Source organism: Macaca fascicularis, chromosome 10, assembly GCF_037993035.2.
Source record: "Macaca fascicularis isolate 582-1 chromosome 10, T2T-MFA8v1.1".
NCBI classification, from domain to species: domain Eukaryota; kingdom Metazoa; phylum Chordata; class Mammalia; order Primates; family Cercopithecidae; genus Macaca; species Macaca fascicularis.
Window position 1 is genome coordinate 32,144,626 of NC_088384.1, and position 25,408 is coordinate 32,170,033.

At 40.6% G+C, this 25,408-nt stretch overlaps 1 long non-coding RNA gene across 3 annotated transcripts in view; it reads right to left on the minus strand.

Annotated features, from left to right (window-relative positions):
• The window catches only part of LOC102131081 (uncharacterized), an 85,519-nt gene that overhangs the window by 59,485 nt on the left and 626 nt on the right, over positions 1-25,408 (minus strand). The window lies entirely within an intron of this gene.

Genomic DNA, 25,408 nt, shown 5'->3' on the forward strand with positions numbered 1-25,408 from the left:
TCCACATTCAGCATCCAGGGAAACTATGCTTTAGCAGAAAGACCATATTAATGTAGATCAATAACAGCAGGACCCAATGAAGTCAGATACAGATAAGAAGATGCGATTTCCTAGTTTAATCCCAGAATAACTACCTCTTCAATTTAATTACAGTATCTCAGAAAAGCCAAGTCTGGGAAAGCCTAAGTAGGCCCCGGTTTGAGCATTAAACATTCTCCTTCACAGCAGTGACAAGGCTGCGCTCTAGAAACAAGGCTCCTGTGATGAGATCTGCCTGTTCGGGAGCAGCAGCTGCTTCAGACAAGGGGCTTCTCGGAACACAGGGCCACAGCCTTTCATACGGTGAATGAAACATGAGAACAGAAGAAGAAAGAATTGAGTGAGGAAATAGTTTTTAAAGTTTTCAGGAAGAGAAAAAGTTACCCTTATTTGTTCATCGTGTTTACTGGAGCATCTAATCTCCCAGTCAAATCCAAATATCAATAGGTCAATTACCAAGACACCAGGTCAAAGCTTAAGGTAGGTTTTTACTTAATGTAGCTTCTACTGAAACAGAATTCACAGACATAAACACATAGAAAAGGTAAACCTGACAATGAATAAAATCCAGCTTGCTACAAAGTAGTTACCTAATTTTCTTTTCTGTTTTTTTTCCTGTGATTTAAAACTGGCTCATCTGGTAGCAACTTGGTGTTGGTGACTGGAGTCCAGTGAATCAGCTGGGTTGAGCCACAGGGTGTGGGAGAAGAGTAGGGAAATCTGATTTTGGCTTGCTGCTCATCACTGCGATTCCCAGGAAAGTTACTGTGCCTCAGGCTTCTTGTCTGTAAAATGAGAGAATATTGCCTGGATACCTCATAAGCTGATCATTTCAGCTTAAGGAAGGTTAAAAAATAAGGCAATATACAGACCTAAGAAATATGTTTTTGAGGACAGATACTTTGTAACAGCGGTTGACAAACTATACCAGTGGGCCCAGTGCAGCCTGCCATCAGCTTTTGTAGATAAAGTCTTGTTAAAGCACAACCATGCCCGTTTGTTTACTATTGTCCATGGCTGCTTTTGTGCAACAGCAGCAGCAAAACTGAGTAATCAAAGACCACATGGCCCACAAAGCCTGAAGTTGTTTTGTTTTGTTTGAGACGGGGTCTTGCTCTGTCGCCACGGTGGACACGATCTCAGCTTACTGCAACCTCCGCCTCTCGGGTTCAAGCGATTATCCTGCCTCAGCCTCCCGAGTAGTTGGGACTACAGGTGCACAAGACCACACCTGGACACTTTTTTGTATTTTTAGTAGAGACAGGGTTTCATCATGTTGGCCAGGATGGTCTCGATCTCTTGACCTCATGATCTGCCTGCTTTGGCTCTCAAAATGCTGGGATTACAGGCATGAGCCACCGTGCCCAGCCAAAGCCAAAAATTATTTAAAAAAACAAAACTCACCAATTCCGATCTGTAATGTAACTTTGAACTTGATAAATGTGTAAAGGTGGTTTTAATGAATTATTTTAATACTATTTCTACTGCATGTATCTTCATCTTCTAAATAGTCATAACCCCAAATCTCCTTCCTGGTTATAAAGTGACATGCTAGAAAGATTCCTTTTGGTTTTGAGAGTTTTTTTTTTGTTTCATTTATGTTTCTTTTTTGAGATGGAGTCTTGCTTTGTCACCCAGGCTGGAGTGCAAGTGGCAAGATCTTGGCTCACTGCAACCTCTGCCTCCCAGGTTCAAGCGATTCTCCTGCTTCAGCCTCCTGAGTAGCTGGAATTACAGACATCCACCACCACACCCAGCTAGTTTTTTTTTTTTTTTTTTTTGGTATTTTTAGTAGAAATAGGGTTTCACCATAATGACCAGGCTGGTCTCGAACTCCTGACCTCATCCACCCACCTCGGCTTCCCAAAGTGCTGGGATTACAGGCATGAGCTGCCATGCCCAGCCAATTTTGTGGCTTTTTAACTACAGTTCTCTAAAGAAAGAATACAATGCTCATTTCATTTTAGGGGTCTCCTCCCCAGAACTGCCCTGTGGAGTGCATTTATTGGAATGGCAAAGCTTCCTTTAATTAGAGTGGATGTGAATACTAAAAACACCCACATACAAAACTCAAATGTGAACAAGAAAAATTGTCCAGTGTGCTTCAACATCTTTGAGGCTTCTAGGCCCCAAAGGAGCCACGTGAGTTCCCCTGCTCCCTGCCTGGCTTGTTCCCCTGTTGGCTGAACTGGTGTCCCCCATCAATCCTCAACCTCATGTGTCTCCATCTCCTGTGAGCCCATTAAACAAGCCAACCACATCCTCCCACAGGCACCAGAGGCCACCACACCCCCTTGTTCCTACAAAGCCTGCCTCTACGCCCCTCTGCTTCACTCTATTCCTGAGTGCACCCCTCGTGTGGCCCTGCCTGGTGCGTGGCGTCCTCTTCTCCAGGCCATGAGTATATGTAACTCATAAGCTGCTGTCGATCACATCTGTCCAGCGCAAGGTGTCATGTGTTCAGCTACCTTGTGCTATTTAGGGTGGGGCATTCTTCCTTCATCAACATGGTGAACAATGATGACAGAATGGGGTGCAACTGGGAGCCACCAGCAGTCAGGCTATGGGCAAATCATTTCTAAGAAAGGATGCTGGCAAAGCACCACAGTATAAAAATTCCTTCCACTGCACAGATCAACTTGCTTTTTACATGAAGTTTGTTTCATTTGAGAAAAGCACTGGGATAATGAGCACAAAAGAGATTCTTCCCTATGCTGTATTACGTGGCAGCAGGCCGACCTCCCGCTGATAATCAGAGTCAATTTTCCCTGCAGGTTGTGACTTTTTTCTCTTCTGGATGGTTTCTTGGCACCAGCGCTAAAAGTGATCAAGCAGCAGCCGTAGCTGAAAGTTCAGCGAGACTCTTATGCCCACTGATGGAAATAATTTCCTTCTGGAAGTCAGGACTTCTTAACTTGTAGAGCTTGAAGTTGCAGGGACCAGAGCATAAATTTCAAGTGAGTCACAGAGAGTTATGAGGAAGGTGGCGCCATCTCTATTTTCCATCCCTTACACCAAGTGAAGACACAGCGGTGTTACATAACAATCATTGATTTAAGGTGTATACTCTGCCCTGGAAAATAGTACCTGTGGTAAATTAAATATGGCTAAAGATACTTTGCTACGGGTCCCACTGAGATGTCACTGAGAGGGAGAGTCTATTTCCCCTCCTCCTGAATCCGGGCCAGGTCTGTGACTTGTGTGGTTAATAGTGTGCTATAGAAGTGATACCCCACGAGGCTGGGACAGTGGCTCACACTGCAATCCAAGCACTTTGGGAGGCCAAGGCAGGTGAATCCCTTGAGTCCAGAAGTTCGAGATCAGCCTGAGCAAAGTGTTTGTAAAATCTCATTTCTATAAAAAATACAAAAATTAGCCAAATGCAGTGCCAGGCTGTAGTTCTGCCTAATCAGGAGGCTGAGGTGGGAGGATCGCCGGAGCCCAGGAGGTTGAAACAGCAGTGAGCTATGATTGTGCCCTTGCACTCCAGCCTGGATGACAGAGTGGGAGGCTGTCTCAAAAACTTAAGAAAATAAATAAATAAAACAGTGGATGAGATAACAAAAATGTATTATACACCATGCAGCCGTAAAAGAAAAGTCACATCCTTGGCAGCAATGTGGATGGAGCTGCAGGCCATGATCATAAGCAAACTAAGCCCCGAACAGAAAACCAAATGCCGCATGTTCTCATTTACAAGTGGGAGCTAAACTACCAATACACCTGAACATGAAGGGAACAACAGACACTGGGAATGACTACCAGATGCCCCACCCAAAAAAGGGAGAGGGACCCGCTCTGCAGGTCCTCCGCTCACTGCCTGGGTCATGAAGTTGCTGGGACCCCACCCCCAAGCCTCAGTGTCATGCAATCAACAGATGTAACTAACCTGCATGTGTACCCTTTAATCTATAATAATAAGAGTAAAGAGTATTGAAAGAAGCGAAGAAAATAATAAATGAAAAAACACAATCTATAGTTATCCAAACAATCCACAACTGTCACAAACACAGAACGAGGACCCAATGGACAGAATGAGGCAGTCAAATACTCAACCCAACATGGTATGTAGGGAAATATTTTTCAAAACACCAAAAAGACACAATGGGAGAGAGTCTGGTTCAAGAAGTGATTTTGAGAAAACTCAATATTCACATGCAAAATACTGAAATAAGACCTTTACATTGCACGGTACACAAAAATCAACACAAAATGAATTAAGGACCTAAACTCAATCTTGAAACTGCAAAGGTCCTATAAGAAAACATAGGTTGGGCGTTTATTTTGGGAAACCTGTATCCACGCACACAGGTTGCAAAAAGTAAAAAATGATCATAACATTAAAGGAAAAATTAGGGGAAATACCCCCACAGATAACGCAATGGCTTGGCTCTGTGTGTGTGTGTGTGTGTGTTTTGTGGGGTAGAGGCTTGATACAAAAATTACTGCTAACATATGCAAATATGACACTAGTGACACTTTAGAACTTCTACAGGGGGAAGGAAACAATGAAACAAACAAACAAAAAATGCATCCTAAAGACTGGGAGCGAATTATGGAAAGTCCTACCTCTGAAATAAGTTGTTATTTAACACCTACCATAAATTAAGTGAAAAACAACAACAAATACCCAAGCTAAGAGGATGAATAGACGTGTGTGTAAAGAAGACAGGAAATTGACTCACAGGTAACAGTTTCTCAGTATCACTAATCCTCACAAAAATGTCAATCAAAACTGTAGTCAGGTACCATATAATTCCAGTTAGAATGAATATTACAAAAGACAACAGACAAAAATCAAAATTGTTGAAGGTGATGGCTGGTGTAGACTTGCAGGAAGGAAAACGCTTGTATGCTCTTTGTGGGAATGTAAATTAGTATACACGCTATGCAAAACTGTTGGAGGTTTCTTAAAAAAGTAAAAGGTCAAAGTACAACTACCACTCTAGGTAGCAACCCCACCACTGGGTACACATTTAGAGGAAACGAAATCCCTGTGTTGAAGAGGTATCTGCCTTCCCATGTGTCCTGAAGCACTAGTCACAATAGCCAAGATATGGAATCAACCTAACTGTCCATCCACAGATGAAGAGATAAATGAACTGGATATACACGATGGAACGCACTTCAGCCTTCAGCCACAACACTCCAGGAAATCACGTGATCCACAGCCACCTGGAGAAACCTTGAAGACAATTAGGTGAAATGAAATGAGAGACACACACACTGCATGACATTAGGCAAATGGAATCCCAAGAACACTGTCTCCTAGAAGCAGAACTTTCAATAGGTGTTACTAGAGGCTGGAGAGAGGAGGGAGCATGGGCAGGGATTGGTAACGGGTACAGAGTGACACTCAGAGGTGAGGAATCCATTCTGGTGTTCTAGTCCACAGCAGGGTGCCCAGGGTCAACAACCTCTGAGGGAATTTTTCAAAATCAGCTGGAAAGGATGGTTCTGAATGTTCTCTCCACAGAGAAATAATCACGATGGAAGGTCACAGAGATGCCAGATTTGATCATGATGCTACGTATATATCAAAACGTCCCTTGCACCCTCTGGTTACATACATACACTCTATAGCAATGAAACTGCCATCAACTGTTGGGAGAATTCATTCTAACTGGAGTGAGATAGAATCTGAGTGTGGTTTCATTTATGTTTTGGTGTGAATCAGCCACGTTGATAATCTTATCTTTTACCTGTGCATCAACCTCATGTTTTCTGGTCCTCTGCCCACTTTTACACATCAAATTAAAAACAAATTAACAATAACTTGGCAAATATAACTAATCATGCAAACACACAAAATCAAAACCACCACTCAGATTCCATCTCACGCTAGATGGAATGGATACCAAAAAAAAAAAAAAGGTGAAAAATATTAAAAGACAAAAAATGATGGTGTGGATTTCCACAGAAAGGGAACTTGCCTCCACAATTCATGGAAACATCAACTAGCATACACACTAAAGAAACCACTTGGAGTTTCCTCCAAACCTTAAAACTACAACTACCATTTCATCCAGCAATTCTACTACTAGGTGTATACACAGAGCACATGAAATCAAGCCACGGAAGAGATTATCTGCGTTCCCAGGTGGAATCCAGCACTATGCAGAATGGCCAAGATGAGAAATCAGCCTGCCTGTCCATCCGCAGATGAAGGGATAAGGAAACTGTCCCCTGCGTAGACATTGGAATACTCTTCAGCCAGAAAAATACAACGAAATCCCATCACGGAAGTCACACGGTTGCACCTGGAGAACATGGTGGTAAATGAAATGAGCCAGGCAGACACAAACAAACTTTGCATCCTCTCACTCACGCAGAAGCTGAGAAACTCTGTCTCAAAGACCTAGAAAGCATAATCATGGTTACCAGAGGTTGGGAGGAAGAAGGGGAATGGGCAGGGATTGGAAAGGTGTACAAAGTTCCAGACGAGAGGAAGGAAATCCTGTTTTTCTATTTCACAGCAGGGTGACCAGGGTTAACGGCATTAGATAGCTTGAAAGGAGGATACAGAAGCTTCTAGTTACAAAAGAATAAACAATGGTACGAAATAACAGAGACGCTAAATACCCTGATTTCGTCATTCCACAATGTATGCAAAGACCAAAATGTCGCACTCTACTCTCTCATTGTATTCCTTTACTATTCGGCGAATTTGTTTAAATAAATATAAATACATGATGTTAAAACTCATATGGAACCATGAATCACCCTGAATTTCTTCCAAAGCAATCCTGAGACATCCAGACCACATCAGATGCATCTCACCCACTGATTTCAAATTTCATGGAAAAACTGAGTACCTGCTTCCACATAGCACAGTGGAACACAAGGGAGGACCCAGAAGTAAACCCACACACCAAAAACCGTCTGACCCTCGACAGAATCCACAAAAATAAGCAAGGGGGAAAGGATGCCCTATTCAATCAACGGTGCTGGGATAAGTGGCTAGCCACGTGCGGAAGAGTAACACTGGGCCCCTACCTCTAACCAGACACAAAAAGAAACCCCAGATGAATGAAAGTTTTTTTTTTTCTTTTTTTTGGAGACGGACTCTCGCTCTGTCACCCAGACTGGGGTGCAGTGGTGCAGTCTCAGCTCACTGCAACCTCCGCCTCCCAGGTTCAAGCGATTCTTCTGCCTCAGCCTCCTAAGTAGCTGGGATTACAGGCATGCACCATCACGCCCGGCTAATTTTTGTATTTTTAGTAGAGACAGGGTTTCACCACGTTGGTCAGGCTGATCTTGAACTCCTGACCTTGTGATCTGCCTGCCTTGGCCTCCCAAAGTGCTAGGACTACAGGCGTGAGCCACCACTCCTGGCCTGAATTAAAGGTTTAAATGGAAAACCTCAAACTATTAAAATCCTGCAAGAAAACATACGAAATACCTCTCTACACATAGGCTTTGGCAAAGAATCTATGTGGCTTTGTCCCCAAAGGAAATGACAAAAAAGTTGACAAGTCAGACTTAGTACTCTAAAGAACTGCCAAAGAACAAAATAAATTAGTGACAGAATAACAGTCAGCCTGCAGAGTGGGAGAACATGCTCCCAAACTGCGTCTGATCAAGGTCTCATGTCCAGAATCTTCAAGGACCGTAAGCCAATCATTCAGCAAAAAACAAAAAATCCCATTAATATATGGGCAAGGGATGTGAACACACACTTCTCAAAGGACAATGTGCAAGTGACCAGCAAAGAGGGAAACATGCTCAAATCCACTCATCAACAGAGAAATGCCAATCAAGAGCAGGTCGAGATACCATCCTACACCACTCAGAACAGTGATGACTATGCAAAGAACAGATAATTTCGTATTTTTAGTACAGACAGGGGGGTTTCTCCATGTTGGTCAGGCTAGTCTCAAACTCCCGACCTCAGGTGATCTGCCTGCCTCAGCCTCCTGAAGTGCTGGGATTACAGGCGTGAGCCCCCGTGCCTGGCCACCGAGGATTATTCTTTTTTTTTTGAGACGGAGTTTTGCTCCATCACCCAGGCTGGAGCGCAGTGGCACTATCTTTGGCTCACTGCAAGCTCTGCCTCCTGGGTTCACACCGTTCTCCTGCCTCAGCCTCCTGAGTATCTGGGACTACAGGCGCCTACCACCACGCCCAGCTAATTTTTTGTATTTTTAGTAGAGACAGGGTTTCACTATGTTAGTCAGGATGGTCGTGATCTCCTGACCTTGTGATCTGCCCACCTCGGCCTCCCAGAGTGTTGGGATTACAGGCGTGAGCCACTGCACCCGGCCCACTGAGGACTATTCTAATCCATGCAGTGGAGGAGAAGGATGAGGAGGAAGACTGAAGTTATCTGCTAATGGCTTCCCCTATAATTTTTGACCATTCTTAACTTGGTAATATTAATACATATATGTGGATTTGCGGAGAAAAGAACCTTTCAGAAATGCAGAATCTCAGGCTCACTCCAGACCTACTGAGTCAGAATTCACATTCTCCAGGAGCCCGGAGGATCTGTGGTTTGTACTTACCTTCGTGGGAGAAGTCATAAAGTTGAGCAACTTCTTTTTGACTCATTAGTCAATTCATGCCATCTTTTTAGAGATGTCTATTAAGGGCCTTTACCCAGTTTTAGCTTTGACATTAGTGGTGGTGGAGTTGTTGTCTTTTTTTTTTTTTTCCAAACACAGTGGTGTTAGTTTCTTGGACATGTTAGATAACAACCGCTTTCATAGATAGTTTTTCAGATCTGTCTCCAAATCTGCAGGACACCTTCTCTTTTGATTCACTGGTTTCATTCCCATGGAACATCTCTAAAGCTTTCCATAGTCCTACGTGTTTCTACTTGCATGTGTACATGGTTATTTTGGTGTCCCGTCACAAAAAAAGGAAACAAGATCGCATTTTCTGTGCATTTCTTCTTCCTACATTTCCCTTTTGTTTCTTTCCTTTTGGCTATCTAGGGAAGGGGCTCTATCCTTGGCGGGGGGGGGAGCCCACACAAAACAGGGTCCAGGTTACTCTCATCCTCATGATCATAACTGTCTCTCCTGCTGGTTTTAGGGGTGGATTCTCAGACTGTGGTGACCCAGGAGCCATCATTGTCAGTGTCCTCTGGAGGAACAGTCACACTCACCTGTGGCCTGAGCTCTGGCCTAGTCTCTACCAGTAACTACCCCAGCTGGTACCAGCAGACCCCAGGCCAGGCTCCACGCACGCTCATCTACAGCACAAACACTCGCCCTTCCGGGGTCCCCGGATCGCTTCTCTGGCTCCATCCTTGGGAACAAAGCTGCCCTCACCATCACGGGGGCTCAGACAGACGATAAATCTGATTATTACTGTATGCTCTACATGGGTAGTGGCATTTCCACGGTGATTTAAACCTATGAGGAAGTGCAACCAAAACCTCTTTATATACTCACAACAGTTCAGCCCTTACAAATGGGAGGGAAAGTGAGAGGATGGAAATGGTCAACACGGTGAGGAGTCTCCTTGCCCCAGTCTCTGATGCAGGGGTTCACTGCCAGGTGCCTCTCCCAATCTCTCCCCGGGTGTGTTCACCTCCCCAGTGTGACTGTTCCATGGCTGTGCTTCCTCTCCACTGAGAATAATGTGGAGGGAGAATTATCTACAAAATATATAAGCTCACAGTGAGTCACAGAGACCCCCGTGCTCCAGGAAGACACTTCTTACTCAAAGAGAATTAACAGGCATATGCTCATTCATTAATTTGACCACGAAGGCTGACTTAATATTTTATTTATCACCGAAGTGGGAGCATTTTCAGGGAGCTTGTTAAAAATGCAGTTCTCCAACCTAAACCACCTAAGTCTGAATCTTGGGTTGGTGCCAGATAACCTGTACTTAACAAGTTGTACACGAAATTTTTCATTAGTGTTAATGTTTGGGAAGAGCCTACTTTTATTATTATAAAATTATTCACAGGGATCTCTGTTTAAAATAATGTCAGGTTAATATTCCATAATCCTACTCTCCTAAATTCCCATTCAAAACCCCCCAAATACTCAGAAACAGATTTTAAATCTCAAGCCACAGCAAAAATTATAACTTGATTTATGCAGACAGACTTGGGAGGAATTTCTAAAAGCGTAAGTTCTTAGGTGCCAGGTGTGGTGATTCATGCCTATAATCACAATACTTTGGGAGGCTGAGGCTGAGGCAAGAGGACTGCTTGAAGCCAGGATGAGGCCAGTGTCTTCCACATAGCAAGACTCCGCCATGAAAGAAAGAAAGAAAAAGATGTAAGTCCCTTCAGGAATTTCCAAAAATATGTTTCCTTAGGGTATATTTAGTGGTCCATATGAATATCTGTTACTGAAAACCATCCCATGGAGGACTGGCTTCCAGAATCCCTTCTCCCTCCCACTGAGCTCACCTACCTGTGGCTCTGGCTCTCAGGGTCTTTGTAGGACACAGGGCTCAGCCTTCCCCATCCTCCACCTCTAATCACAGATTGTTCCACAGGATCACGGTTCCACTGAGATCCTCTCCCATAGATGTGTACCTGTCCTGAACAGTGTCTCTTAACATAATGCTGGCAAGACAGGAAGGACTGAGGGATGACTAAGCCTTGAAGCCACCAGAAGATGGCAGTAACGTCACTGCTGAGCTTTGCTGGGCCAGACTCAGGCTCCCACCCTCCTCCCCCCTTCCTCTGACTCTTTCTTCTGGACACCCAGGGTCCGGGAGCTTTCTCCACTCAATCTGGGCTCTGGGTTGAGTCCCTCAATAGGACAGAGAACCTCTCAATAGGACAGAGGAAGTGCTTCAGGGGGATCTAACACAAGTGAGGGCAGATTTTAAGACTGTCCATGCACAGAAAACCCTGTGAAAAGAAACAAACCAGCCCTACTTGTGTCTGTGCACCTGAGTACTTAGGACTGTTTTCCTGATCTCCTGGTTGAGTCAAGATTGCAAATGTGTGGTTTGTTATCCAGATCAAGAGAAATCCATGACAGTTTACGAAGACAAAGACGACAACTACCCTGATCCACTTGTCACACAATTAAGACACAAGGTCAGGGGATCACAACCATCCTGGCTAACATGGTGAAACCCAGTCTCTACTAAAAATACAAAAAATTAGCCGGGCGTGGTGGTAGGCGCCTGTAGTCCCAGCTACGCAGGACGCTGAGGCAGGAGAACGGCATGAACCCAGGAGGCAGAGCTTGCAGTGAGCCAAAGATAGTGCCACTGCACTCCAGCCTGGGCAATGGATCAAGACTCCGTCTCAAACAAAACAAATCCTAAAATTCATATGGAACCAAAAAAAAAAAAAAAAAAAAAAGCCCTCAAAGCCAAAGTAAGACTAAGGAAAAAAAAAAAAAAACAACTAGGGGCATCACATTACCCAACTTTAAACTATATGACAAGCCTAGAGTTACCAAAACAGCATGGTACTGGTATAAAAATAGGCACATAGACAAATGGAACAGAATAGAGAATCAAAAATAAAACCAAATACTTATAGTCAACTGACCTTTGACAGAGCAAATACAAAGTGGGGAAAGGATACTCTATTCAACAAATGGTGCTAGGATAATTTGAAAACCACGTTTAGAAGGAAGAACTGGATCCTCATCTCTCACTTTTTACAAAAATTGAGATGGATGAAAGACTTAAATCTAAGACCTGAGACCACAAAAATTCTAGAATATAACATTAAAAAAGCTATTCTAGACATTGGCTTAGGCAAAGACTTCATGACCAAGAACTCAAAAGCAAATGGAACAAAAACAAAGATAAGTAGCTAGGACCAAATTAAGCTGGAAAGTTTCTTCACAGAAAAAGAAATAATCAGCAGAGTAAACAGACAACCCACAGATTAGGAGAAAATATTTTGCAAACTATGCATCTGACAAAGGACTAATACCCAGAATCTATATGGAACTCAAACAAATTAGCAAGAATAAACAAATAATCCCGGCCGGGCGCGGTGGCTCAAGCCTGTAATCCCAGCACTTTGGGAGGCCGAGGCGGGCGGATCACAAGGTCAGGAGATCGAGACCACAGTGAAACCCCGTCTCTACTAAAAATACAAAAAATTAGCCGGGCGCGGTGGCGGGCGCCTGTAGTCCCAGCTACTCAGGAGGCTGAGGCAGGAGAATGGTGGGAACCCGGGAGGCGGAGCTTGCAGTGAGCCGAGATCGCGCCACTGCACTCCAGCCTGGGCAACAGCGTGAGACTCCATCTCAAAAAAAAAAAAAAAAAAAAAAAAAATAATCCCATCAAAAAGTGGGCAAAGGACATGACTAGACAATTCTCAAAAGAAGATATACAAATGGCCAAGAAACAAATGAAAACATGCTCAATATCACTAATTATCAGGGAAATGCACATCAAAACCACAATGAGATATCACCTTACTCCTGCAAGAATAGCCACAATTAATAAAATAAAATAACAGATGTTGGCATGAATATGGTGTAAAGGGGAACATTTTTACACTGCTGGTGGGAATGTAAACTAGTACAACCACTATGGAAAACAGTATGGAGATTCCTTAAAGATCTAAAAATAGAAATACTATTTCATCCGCAATTCCACTACTGCTTATATACCCAGATAAAAAGAAGTTATATGAAAAAGACACTTGCACAGAAAGAACAAAAGAAGTAATATCCATTACATTGCCCAAAAGAACAGTACCTGGAGGATTTAGAGGCAAAAATGAAGCCTGAGAATAGCAGGACATAGACATATTTCGTAACATAGACTCATAGCAGAATCACGGTTATGTTGGTTCACTAGGGAAGAAAACACTAAACAGCTCTTGCAAACACACTCAATATACAGTAAGATAGTTTGTGATTTTAATGAGTTAGCAATGCAGAACAATGAGGCAAAAGCAAACAAAAAAACTAAAAAAACACTAAAAACAAAAATAAATCAATTTTCTAGAAACATTTTTAAAGACTTTGCTTGATTTACCAAAGAATTCAGTATTGCTTTATTCTGTCTCCATTTTATTTTATAATGGAACCCATCTAATTTTATGCTAAATGTATGCTGTAAGGACACCTTGCTACTCTGGAAAGAATAAGAGGACAGTGGACAGAATTCCATACTCTATTAAAAAGAGTATCTCCAGCCTGGCGACAGAGCGAGACTGTCTCCAAAAAAAAAAAAAAAAAAAAAAAAAAAGTGTGTTTTCATATATGATTTTGTGACTCTACATTTTTAAGTAAGGATGAAGAACTTGGTGATTAATTGATTCCTCAGTTACTCATCAATGCCATCAGACACCTTGAATATACTGTAGGAACAGCATCTGGAAGAGGAGGAGGTGGGAGACCTGAGTAATAATTCAGACGGAGCTGATTTCCACGATCTTATTTTCCCATTATCTGCAGCTCAGAATTTAACTAAGTATCTGTGTTAACCTGTATTGTTAATCCGGGTGAATGACCTCAGAAGACACCAGGCAGCTGGATGCCTGCACTTTTTTAGATTTCGTGCTAATGGTTCATCTACTCTCCCCATCCCTGACACTTTGATACTTCCTTGAAATTGGATTACGTATGAGATAGAAACAAAGAATGCAGGTGTTATAATGACTCTTTCTCAGGAGCCACTGCATTGGTGTTCATGATGCATTACTGTACCAGGTGCCTCCCTCTTCTTGTTAAGGCCCTTCTTTATTCCCTGAGATGTGCTCATCACGAGATAGCTTCAAGCATATCATATGCTTGCTTTGCCAGTTATAGCAACCATGAAAATAAATTTACGGCATCATATATAGCCTGAATATTCTCAGATGTTTCTAATAGCTCTTAAAACAGAATGTTTTCCACAGAGTAGCTATACACACATGCTCTCAGCTTATGTAAACTTGTGTTTTTATTGGTCTTAAAGCAAAACTTTTCCTAAAATTGAGAAAGGAACTAAAGTCTATTGTCATTATATGAAGAAAGATACAGCATCTAATATTGTGAACTTCTCTATTTTAAGATGTTTCCAGACATCAAGACTGGATAATACAATTATTTAACAATTTGGAATATAAAGAAATGAAAAAAACCTTTATACTACATTACTAACATCTTTGTTTGAGCATGACTGCCTTATAAATTTTTGGTAGTTCACTGAAAATAATGGCTACTTGTGAGAAAACTGAAATAGCCTAGGACATAGAAGACAGAGATAGAAAGAAAAGGTAAATTAACTATTTGTGCCACATGGTAAAGAAAGTTTGCAGTATGTAGTCATTAAATGTACTTGCTTATAGTTACATAATATAACCAATGATGAATAATTTTAAGTGCAATTTAGAATTCGGAATGTTTTATATTTAATATATGTTTCTGAAAGAAATATAAGATCTACTGAATGGGGAGACCCTTTATATGTGTAATTACTTACAAATGGAGAAAACTTTTACAATACTTTTTACACTTTAGCTATAGACAATAATTCAAGAGATTCAGTAAGAATAGCTTTTTGTAACTTAAATATTCTACATTTTCCTTGCATACATTTTTGCCTTTAATCACGTATTTTATTTCACCTAAGATGGTAGAGAATATACGTGCAGTAAGATTACATTAATAATTACTATAATAATGATCCATGACAAATTTAGTTTTAAGTGCAGCGGGAAAAAAAGTTTAATAAAAACAACAGAGACATAGAATATGTGGCTTTTCACAGTTTGTCTCCCATATTATTCCTATCATTTACTCTGTGTTTCTGGGGTTAAGTAATAATAAGATTAGGTGTAAGTGTTTTAATGTGCTTTTAATTATTAAATATAAATGTATCACATAGCAATTATATTCAACACACTATTATTTCAAGCTATGTACAATTTTAATAATTTCATACAGATTGCTTTGAAAATGAGAGTGAATCTGAATATTAACCAATAATCACAGAAATATTTATAGTGCAAATATTCTCAGCAAGATTTGAATTGTTGGTAAATTCAAAACAGAAATACAAAGAAAATTTTGTATAGTATTTTTCATCTAGTTTATGTTACAATGTTTTAAATTCAGATTAATCACATGTCATGATATAATGTTTTTGGTTTTGTTTTTTTGAGACAGTCTCCCTCCGTTGCCCAGGCTGGTGTACAGTGGCATGATCTTGGCTCACCGCAACCCCTGCCTCCCGTGTTGTTCACATGATTCTTGTATCTCAGTCTCCCGAGTAGCTGGGATTATAGCAGTGTGCCACTGTGGCTATTTTTATTTTTTGTAGTTTTAGTAAAGATAGCGGTTTGCTATGTTGGCCAGGTTGGTCTGGAACTTCTGGCCTCAAGTGATCCACCCACCTCAACTTCCCAAAGTACCAAGATTACGTGCATGAGCCATGGCATCCGGCCCTGATATAATGTTTGAAAGTAGTGGGTGAATGCTGCATTTGAGATACTAGAGACCTATTTGGAGCATTAAGGGAATGCATCTTATTCTCTTCCTTCTTCTAAGAATGTATTCTTTACTATTCTATGCAATGGCTTACATATCTGCATATTTTCTTGGCTTGTCTACATGATATACAAATATTTGGATACAGATAGAAATATAAGTCACTCATCTAAAAGCTTTTCAACCTGACATGTAAATACAGGTTATTTGAAAATGGAATGGTAAAGTGTTACTGAAGAACTTTTACTATGGTTCGCGTTTGGTAATATTTGCTAATATTCTAAAAACAAAATAAAACCCAAAAAATACCTTGATTTCATAATGTAAACATCTGATGTCTAAATCAAGACATATATTTTAACTAATTTTATTCTGGTGCTGCATAATTTCATAACAGATTAAATACTAGCTGAGACTCATGAGAGGTAAACTAGTGAATTATCCCATTAAGATAAATTTTGTTTCGGGGAAGTAACATCTTAATTTAAATGGAGAAATTTACTAAATCAAGTACCAAGATTTTATTTCTGCTACTAAATGGAAGATACAAGTAAAATGTAAATACATTCCATCATTCTATTCTTTACTATGAGAATATAGACAGCATATTTTACACAGAGCATACAAAGCCTTATGTTCATTGAATTACAAGTAAAATATATGTATGTGTAAATAATTATATATCTAATTTAGATAGTAAATGACAGAATTTACTTATTTACCTGTGCGAGATGGAATCACTAGCAATTATTCCAGGTACGATAACTGGCTGAAAACGGGACATGAAGTAAACTGGTATGCTTAAAAGTAACGACATCAAGTAAATTCATTATAATGTCTCCAAGCAAGGCAAAACCACTCTCATGAGATAAGAAATGAGAGGCTACTTATTTTGACAAAGTTGACTTCAATGACTTGGGGAACCAAGGACTGCATGTACATGGATACTTGTTTTGTACCCCCCGCCAAAAATGTGTTTCCACTGTAATATTTGGGAACCCATTATTTCCCGATTTATGCTCTTATTTTCATATAAGAGAACAGCTGATACTCCAAAATCAACTTAAATTTTAATTAACCAAATACAATGTTTTTAAAGACAAAAAAAATTCATAGTAAGAGTTAAGCCAACAGAAAGATAGGGAATACAAAACAGAAAATCAATAAACCAAAATTAGATGTTTGAAAAGATACCGCGGCCGGGCGCGGTGGCTCAAGCCTGTAATCCCAGCACTTTGGGAGGCCGAGACGGGCGGATCACGAGGTCACGAGATCGAAACCATCCTGGCTAACACGGTGAAACCCCGTCTCTATTAAGAAATACAAAAAACTAGCCGGGCGAGGTGGCGGGCGCCTGTAGTCCCAGCTACTCGGGAGGCTGAGGCCGGAGAATGGCGTGAACCCGGGAGGCGGAGCTTGCAGTGAGCTGAGATCCGGCCACTGCACTCCAGCCTGGGCGACAGAGCGAGACTCCGTCTCAAAAAAAAAAAAAAAAAAAAAAGAAAAGATACCAACGTTGGCAAATGTTTACTTAGGTTAAGCAAGAAAAAGAAGAGACTCACATTGCTGGAATCGGCAATAAAAGAGAACTCATCACTGCCAGTATTACAAAATAAAAATAAAAGACAATGCAATGAAAATCTTAGGCTAAAAAAATTAGATAGCCTAGATAGAAGGGATGAATTCCTAGAAAGACACAAACTAAAACAGATGAAACGACTAAGGAGAAATAGAAAATCTACATAGATCTAAGAAGGTAAAAAGATTGGATTGTAATTTTGAAAACTTACAATAAAAAATCTCAAGTAGCTTCTCAGGTGAAATCTATCAAACACTCTTGAGAAATTAGTGTCAATTGTTCACCAACTGTTGCAGAAAATAAAAGAGAACACTTCTCATTTTATAAAGCTAGGATTACTGACACAAAAACTTTATCACAAAACAATATAGGCCAGTATCTTTCATTTTGTGTGTGTGTGTGTGTGTGTGTGTGTGTGTGTGTGTGATGGAGTCTCACTCTGTCGCCCAGGCTGGAGTGCAGTGGTGCAATCTCAACTCACTGAGACCTCCACCTTCCAGGTTCAAGCGATTCTCCTGCCTCAGCCTCCCAAGTAGCTGGGATTACAGGCGTGCAGCACCACACCTGGCTAGTTTTTGTGTTTTTAGTATAGAAAGGGTTTCACCATGTTGGGCAGTCTGGTCTTGAACTCCTGACCTCAGGTGATCTGCCCACCTAGGCCTCCCAAAGTGCTGGGATTCCACAGGCGTGAGCCGCCACACCCAGCCCATTGTTTTATAAAATCGAAAATCTTCAACAAAATACTGCCAAACTGAATCCAGAAACATATAAGATAGATTATGCGCTACATGCAGATGTGATTTACCCCAGGAATGCACCATTGATTTACTATTTGAAAATTAGTGCATGCGAATGCTGCATTAACAGAATAAAAGACAAAAATATATGAGCATCTCAGACAGAAAGCATTTGAGAAAATATCACACATTTTTCATCATAAAAACGCTCCAAATGTATGGACAATAAAATAACTTCCTGAAACTAGTGAAGAAAATTTTATCTACGAAACCCACAGCTATCATTATACTCAGCAATGAGAGGGTAAATGACTCATCAGTTACAAGAATGTCCACTCTTACAAATTCTATTCAACATTATACTGTAGATTCTAGTGAGGTGTAGTGAAGAACGGAAAATTTAACACATTCTTATTGGAAAGAAAATAAATTTTTAAATATTTACACATCACACGATCTCATATAATTCTAAGAAATTCAGTAAAATACTATTAGAAATAAATTTAACATAGTTTCAAGATATAGATACAATACTACAAAATGAATTTTATTTCTATATACTATCAATGAACTGTTTTAAAATGGTATTAAGGAAACAAAACCATGTATAATACCAACAAAACAGGTAATAAATTTAGAAATTAACAAGAGCAGTGCAAAACTCATACTTTGAAACCTGCAAAATATTGTTAAAGTAAGTTGAAGAAGAACTAAATAAATGAGAAGAGGTGGAGCGAGATGGCAGAAGAGAACGCTCCGTGATTGTCTCCCTGTAGGAACATCAAATTGAACCACCATCCAACGATCTAAGCAAATGAATACCTTCACAAAAACCAAAGAAATCAGGTGACAGATCACAGAACCTGGTTTTAGCCTAGAAACAAAAAAAGACACATTAAAGAGGGTGGAGAAGACAGTCTTGCGGTGCCTATACCAGCCCTCCCTCAACCCCAGGCAGTGCAGAGAGAGAATGTGTCCACTTCTAGGAGGGAGAAGAAAGCGTGCATGAAACTTTGCCTTGGAGCCCAGTACCATCTCTGCTACAGTAAAACACAGCACTGGACAGAACTCCATTGTCCTTGATTCGGCCAGTGCCCACAGACAGAGCATTTAGATATGACCTGGGCTAGGAGGGAATCCACGGCCCCGTGGGACAAACCTGAGTCCTAACTTGCTTCAACACCAGCTGATTAAAGTGGCCTCAGGCTCTGAATAAACTTCAGTGGCAGGCAGGCCGTAGCCACTGTGGTCCTTGGGTGAGCCCCAGCAACCAATGATGGTCTGGGAGGCTGTGGGCTTCATATGTGACATCAGCTACAGTGGGCACAGGGCTGCCTGTGTTACCCTAATCCCAACTCCAGGCAGTGTAGTGCAGTGCAGAGAGAACTCCCTTCCTATGCAGGAAAGAGGAGAACCCAGTCCCAGCTCCACCACAGTGGACACAGTATCAGACAGAACACTGTGGTCCTGATCCCAGGCAGGAGCTCCCAGGCACCTCTAGACCCACCTGGAGGCAGAAGGGAATCTGCTGCCCTGGTGGGATGGGCCTGAACACTGGCCAGCTTCACCACCAGTAGACTAATATGGCCTAAATAAGTCAGCAGCCGTCAGGCAATAGTGGCCACAGGACTCAGACAAGCCCCAGTGCTGCTCTGGTCCGAGAGGCTGTGGGCTTTGGGTATGTGGTGCCAGTTGCAGTGGCCATGGGAGTACCCAAACCACCCTTCTCCCAGATCCACAAAGTTCAATACCCAGACTCCTTCCAATGGGAAGAAGAGGGAAGTGAATGAAACACTTTGGCTGGGAACCCAGGGAACCCCTCTCTTATCTTCTCCAAGTCCATTAGGCGCCTCCGGGACCTCAATCTTGCAAGAGTCACAGTGAACCTGAGCTTAGGGCACCCTGATGCTGAAACAGCTTCAGTGACCACAGGCTTAGGGAACTCAACAGTCAGTACCCTTGGAATTTCTGGATGACCATCTAAAGGAGGACAGGTACAAACAAGACCAGAGTACAAAGACAGGAATAAATACCGACTTACTCAATTCCCAAGCAGGAACATAGGCCCAAAAGCATTAAAAATATTCAGGGAAGTATGACTGCACCAAACAATTAACAAGTCACCAGTGACTTAGGAGAGAGAAAGATGTGAAACTCTTCAGAGAGGGAAGTAACAAATAGCTGTTTTGAGGAAACTCAATGAAATTTTAAAAATATAAAAAAGTAGTTCAGAAATTTATCAAAAACATTTAACAAAGAGATTGAAATAATTTTAAAAGACCACAGAAACCTCAAAGCTGAAAAAATATAATGGATGAACTGAAAAATGCATGAGAGGGCCTCAATGGCAGAACTGATCCAACAGAAGAAAGAATCAGTAAGGTCACCCAGGCCGTTTGAAATACACAATAGGAGAAAAAAGAAAAGAATAAAAAGAATGAAAAAGACTTAGGAAATCTATGGGACAGCATCAGAAGAACAAATTTAAGAGTCATTGGTCTTCAAGAGAAAGCAGAGAAAGATAAAAAAGCTTATTCAAAAAGATCATAACAGAAAGCTTTCCAATTCAAGAGAAATACATAAATATCCAGGTACATGAAGACCAAAGATCATCAAGTAGATTCAAGCCAAACAAGACTATGCCCAGGTGGCCAGGTTTGGTGGCTCACACCTGTAATCCCAAGCACTTTGGGAGGCTGAGGTGGGCGGATCAACTGAGGTCAGGAGTTCGAGACCAGCCCGGCCAACATGGTGAAACCCCATCTCTACTAAAATACAAAAATTAGCTGGGTGTGGTGGTGGGTGCCTGTAATCCCAGCTACTTGGGAGGCTGAGGCAAGAGGATCGCTTGAACCCAGGAGGTCTGAGGTTGCACTGAGCCAAGACCATGCCACTGTACTCCAGCCTGGGCAACAAGAGTGAGAGACTCTGTCTCAAAAAAAAAAAAAAAAAAAGATTATGCCAAGGCATATAATAATCCAACTCCAAATGTCAAGGACAAAGAGGATACTGTAAACAACAAGAGAAGTGAATCAAACAACATATGGAGAACCTTTGATATGTCAGGAAACAGAGTTCTCAGCAAAAATTAAACAGGCTGGGGGCCTCCCTCCCATGGGGGAAGTGGGATGACATATTCAGTGTGCTTAAGAAAAACAATACCAATGAAAAAAACCACACCCAACAAATATACATCCTCCAAAAATGAAGAAGAGATACTTTCCCAGACAAAAGCTGAGGAAATGCATCACTACCAAACCTGTTTTACAAGAAATGCTAGGCCGGGCACGGTGGCTCAAGCCTGTAATCCCAGCACTTTGGGAGGCCGAGACGGGTGGATCACGAGGTCAGGAGATCGAGACCATCCTGGCTAACACGGTGAAACCCCGTTTCTACTAAAAATACAAAAAAAAAAACTAGCCGGGCGAGGTGGCGGGCGCCTGTAGTCCCAGCTACTCGGGAGGCTGAGCCAGGAGAATGGCGTGAACCCGGGAGGCGGAGCTTGCAGTGAGCTGAGATCCGGCCACTGCACTCCAGCCTGGGTGACAGAGCGAGACTCCGTCTCAAAAAAAAAAAAAAAAAAGAAATGCTAAATGGAGTTCTTCAGTCTGAAAGAAAATGATGCTAACATGTAACAAGAAACCATCTGAAGGTATAAATCTCCTTAATAAAATTAAGTACACAGATAAATTTAAAATAATACTGTAGTTGTGATGTGTAAGCAACCTGTATCTTTCATATAAAGGCTAGAATACAAAATTGTTAAAAATAATAATATAACCCAACAATTTTTCAAGGTTTACAGAATATAAAAACATACTGAAAGACATCCAAATACAAAACGTGTGTGTGTTTCGGGGGATAGAGTTACAAGGTAAATGTTTTTTTGTTTCTTTTTTGTTCTTTGCAATCAAGGTTAAGTTTTCTTCAGTTAAAAATAACTTGTTATAATTATGTTTAGCCTCATGGTGAAAAGAAAACAAAAATCAGTAATAGACACCCTCAAAATAAAAAGCAAGGAATTAACACACACTACCAGAGAAAATTACCTCACTACAAATAAAGACAGGAAGGAAGGGAAAGAGCAAGGAAAAGAAAGGAAGAAAGAAGGAGAGAGAGAGAAGAAAGAAGAGAGAACAAAAGAAAAAGCGTAGCAAAACAATCAGAAAACAAGTAAAAAATGGCAATAGTATGTTTTTACCTGTTAGTAATAACCTTGTATATAAATTAAATTCTCCGACTAAGACAGAATGGCTGAATGGATTAAAAGACGAGACCCAACTAGACACTGCCTAAGACACTCAGTTCACCGATAAAGACATACCTAGACTGAAAGTGAAGGGATGATAAAAGATATCCCACACAAATGGAAACAAAAAAAGCAGGAGTAGCTATACTTGTATCTGATAAAATAGACTTTAAATCAAAAAAAGAAAAACTAGAAAGATAATTATATAAGGGTAAACAAGTCAACACAGCAGTATAAAAGTAGAAAGATCTCAAATATCCAACCTGACAATACACTAAGTAATGAGAAAAACAAGAAAAATCAAATTAGTAGAAAAAAAATAAAGATTAGATAAAAAATTTAAAAAATAGAAACTAAAAAAAATACAAAAAGTCAAATGGAACCAAGAGCTGGGGTTTTTTTGAAAGTCAAAATTGACGAGCTTTAACTAGACTAAAAGAAACTGAAATAAAATGAGAGATGAAAAAGGAGACATTCAGTTGATTACACAAAAATACAAAGGATTGTAAGAGATTACTAAAAACACCTATATACAAATTGAAAAATCTAGGAGAAATGAATAAATTTCTGGACATATAACCAAGTCCCAAGATAGAATGATAGAGAAATAAAAAACCTGAACAAACGAATAATGAGTAATGCAATTAAAGCAGTAATAAAGAGTCTCCTGTCAATTGAAGAAAAACACACAAATCATGGTCTTACTGCTGAATTCTACTAAACGTTTTTAAAACAACAAATACCAATTTTGCTCAAAATATTCCCCAAAAAATGAACAGGAAGGAATACTTTCAAACTTGTTCTATAAGGCGAGCATTACCCTGGCACAAAAGCTAGACCAGGACACAACACAAAAAGAAAACCACACACAAATATCCCTGATGAACACAGATGTAAAAAAACCTCAACAAAATACTTGAAAATTGCATTTGACAATACAATAAAAAGATAATCTGCTATGATCAAGTGAGATTCATCTGAGGAAAATGAGGATGATTCAATAAACACAAATAAATGTGATACATCATATTCAGCAAATCAACAACAAAAACCATATAATCATTTCAGTGGATGCTGAAAAAAATAAAATTCAACATTCCTTCGTGATAAAAACTCAACAAAATGAATACAAAAGGAACATTACTCAGCACAATAAAGGCCATATATGACAAACCCACCGCTAACATAATCAATGAGGAAAATTTAAAAGCTCTTCCTCTAAGATCTGGAACAAGCGTGGCTACTTTTACCACTTTTATTCATCATAGTATTGTAAGTCCTAGCTAGAGCAATTAGGCAGGAGAATGCAATAAAGGGCATCCAAACTGGGAAAAAAGGAGTCAAGTTTTCTCTGTCTTCAGGTGACATGATCCTATAAAAGAGAACCTTAAAGATTCCACAAAAATCTTACTAGAAATAATAAATTTAGTAAAACTGCAAGACACAATATCAATATACAAAAACGAGTAGCACACCCATGAGCCAATAGTGAAACACCTAAGAAAAATCAAGAAAGCTATTTAATTAACAGTACTCACCAAAAAAAGATACCTAGGGATAAACTTAACCAAAAAGGCAAAAGATCCCACAATGAAAACTATAAAACACATTGATAAAAGATATTAAAGAAGACGCAAAAGAAAGTTATCCAATGTCCACGCGCTAGAAAGAATATTGTTAGAATATCTATGTCACCCAATATATGATTTACAAAATCAATGCAATCCATGTTAAATTACAAAAGATGTTCTTCATAGAAATACAAAAAAGAAAATCCTAAAATTCACATGGAAATGCAAAATATCTTCAGATAGACAAAAGAATGTCGAATAAAAAGAAAAAAGCCGGAGGCATAACACTACCTGATTTCAAAATACACTACAATCTATAGCAACCAAAACAGCATGGTACTGGCAAAAAAAAAGGGGGGGGGCAGGGAGAGACAAAGAGACAGAGAGACACAAATGACAGACACACAGACAATTGAAACAGAATAGAGAACTGAGAAATGAATCCATACATTTACAGTCACCTCATTTTTAACAAAGGCACCAAGAACACACATTCGGGAAAGACAATCTCTTCAATAAACTGCGCTAGGAAAACCCAACACCCACAGGTAGAAGAATAAATCTAGACTGTTATCTTACCATGTAAGAAAATCAACTTAAAATAAAGGTTTAAATATAGGATCTGAAACTATGAAAATATTAGATTAGAAAACATAGGAAAAATGCTTTATGAAATTGGTTAGGACAAGGAATTTTCAAATAGACACCAAAAGCACAAGCAAAAAAGGCAAAAATAGACAAATGGAATTACATTAAACTTCAAAACTTCTGCAAAGCAGAGGACGCAATCCATAGAACGAAGAAACAATCCAGAGAGTGGAAGTATCTGCAAACTATGCATCAAGCAAGGGATTAATATACAAAATATATAAAGAACTCAAAAACTACTCAAAAGCAAAAATACAAATAATCTGATTTAAAAATTAAAAAAAATCTACCCAAAACGTTTGTCCCCTACCATTTATTTCCCCGCCTTCTTTTCCTGACCCCCTTCAGACCCCTCCCTCTCGCCATCCTTTTTCTTCCTCCATCTACCTCAAAACTTCTTCCCCACCACTTTTTACCCACCGTCTTTTCCTAACACCTTCTCTACTCTCCCGCTCACAACTCTCTTCCCTATCCATCTACCCAAAAACTTTCCCCACTGTTTTCATCTATCCTCTTTTTACCCCCTTCCGCTCTCATTAGCCTTTTGCTCCTCCATAATCCCAAAAACATTTCCCTCCATTATTTCCCAAAGCCCTATTCCTACTCCTGCTGCTAACCACCCTTTCCCCCTCCATCTACCCAAAACCTGTTTCCCCATCGTTTTTTTTACCCTCCTCCTTGCTACCCTCTATTCCTTCCTCATCTATCCAAAAACGTTTCCCCACTGTCTTTTCATAAAGCCTTCTCCACACTTTTCTCGCCACCCTCTTTCCCCCTCCATCCACCCCCATTTTTCCCCTCCGTCTTTTCAAAGCCCTTCCCACTTCCCGCTCGCCCTCTTCTTTCCCCTATCCTGCTTGCCACCCTTTTTTTGCCCTCCATCTACCCCAAAACTATTTTCCCCATCATCTTTTTCCCAATCCTCTTTCCTACATCCCTCTCACCACCCTTTCTTCTCCTCCCACTTGCCACTCTTTTCCCCCTCCATCTACCCAAAAGCTTTTTACCCACCTTTTTTCTTTCTGCACCATCTTTCTTTTCTGCCCTCCATCTTTTCGCAAAACCTTCTCTCCCTCCCACTCACCACCCTCTTTTTGCTTCTCCCGCTTGTCACTCTCTTTTCCCCCTCCATCTACCCAAAAACATTTTCCCCCACAGTCTTTTTGGAAAACCTTGTCTCCCTCGCTCACCACTCTTGTCCCCTCCTACTCACCACCCTC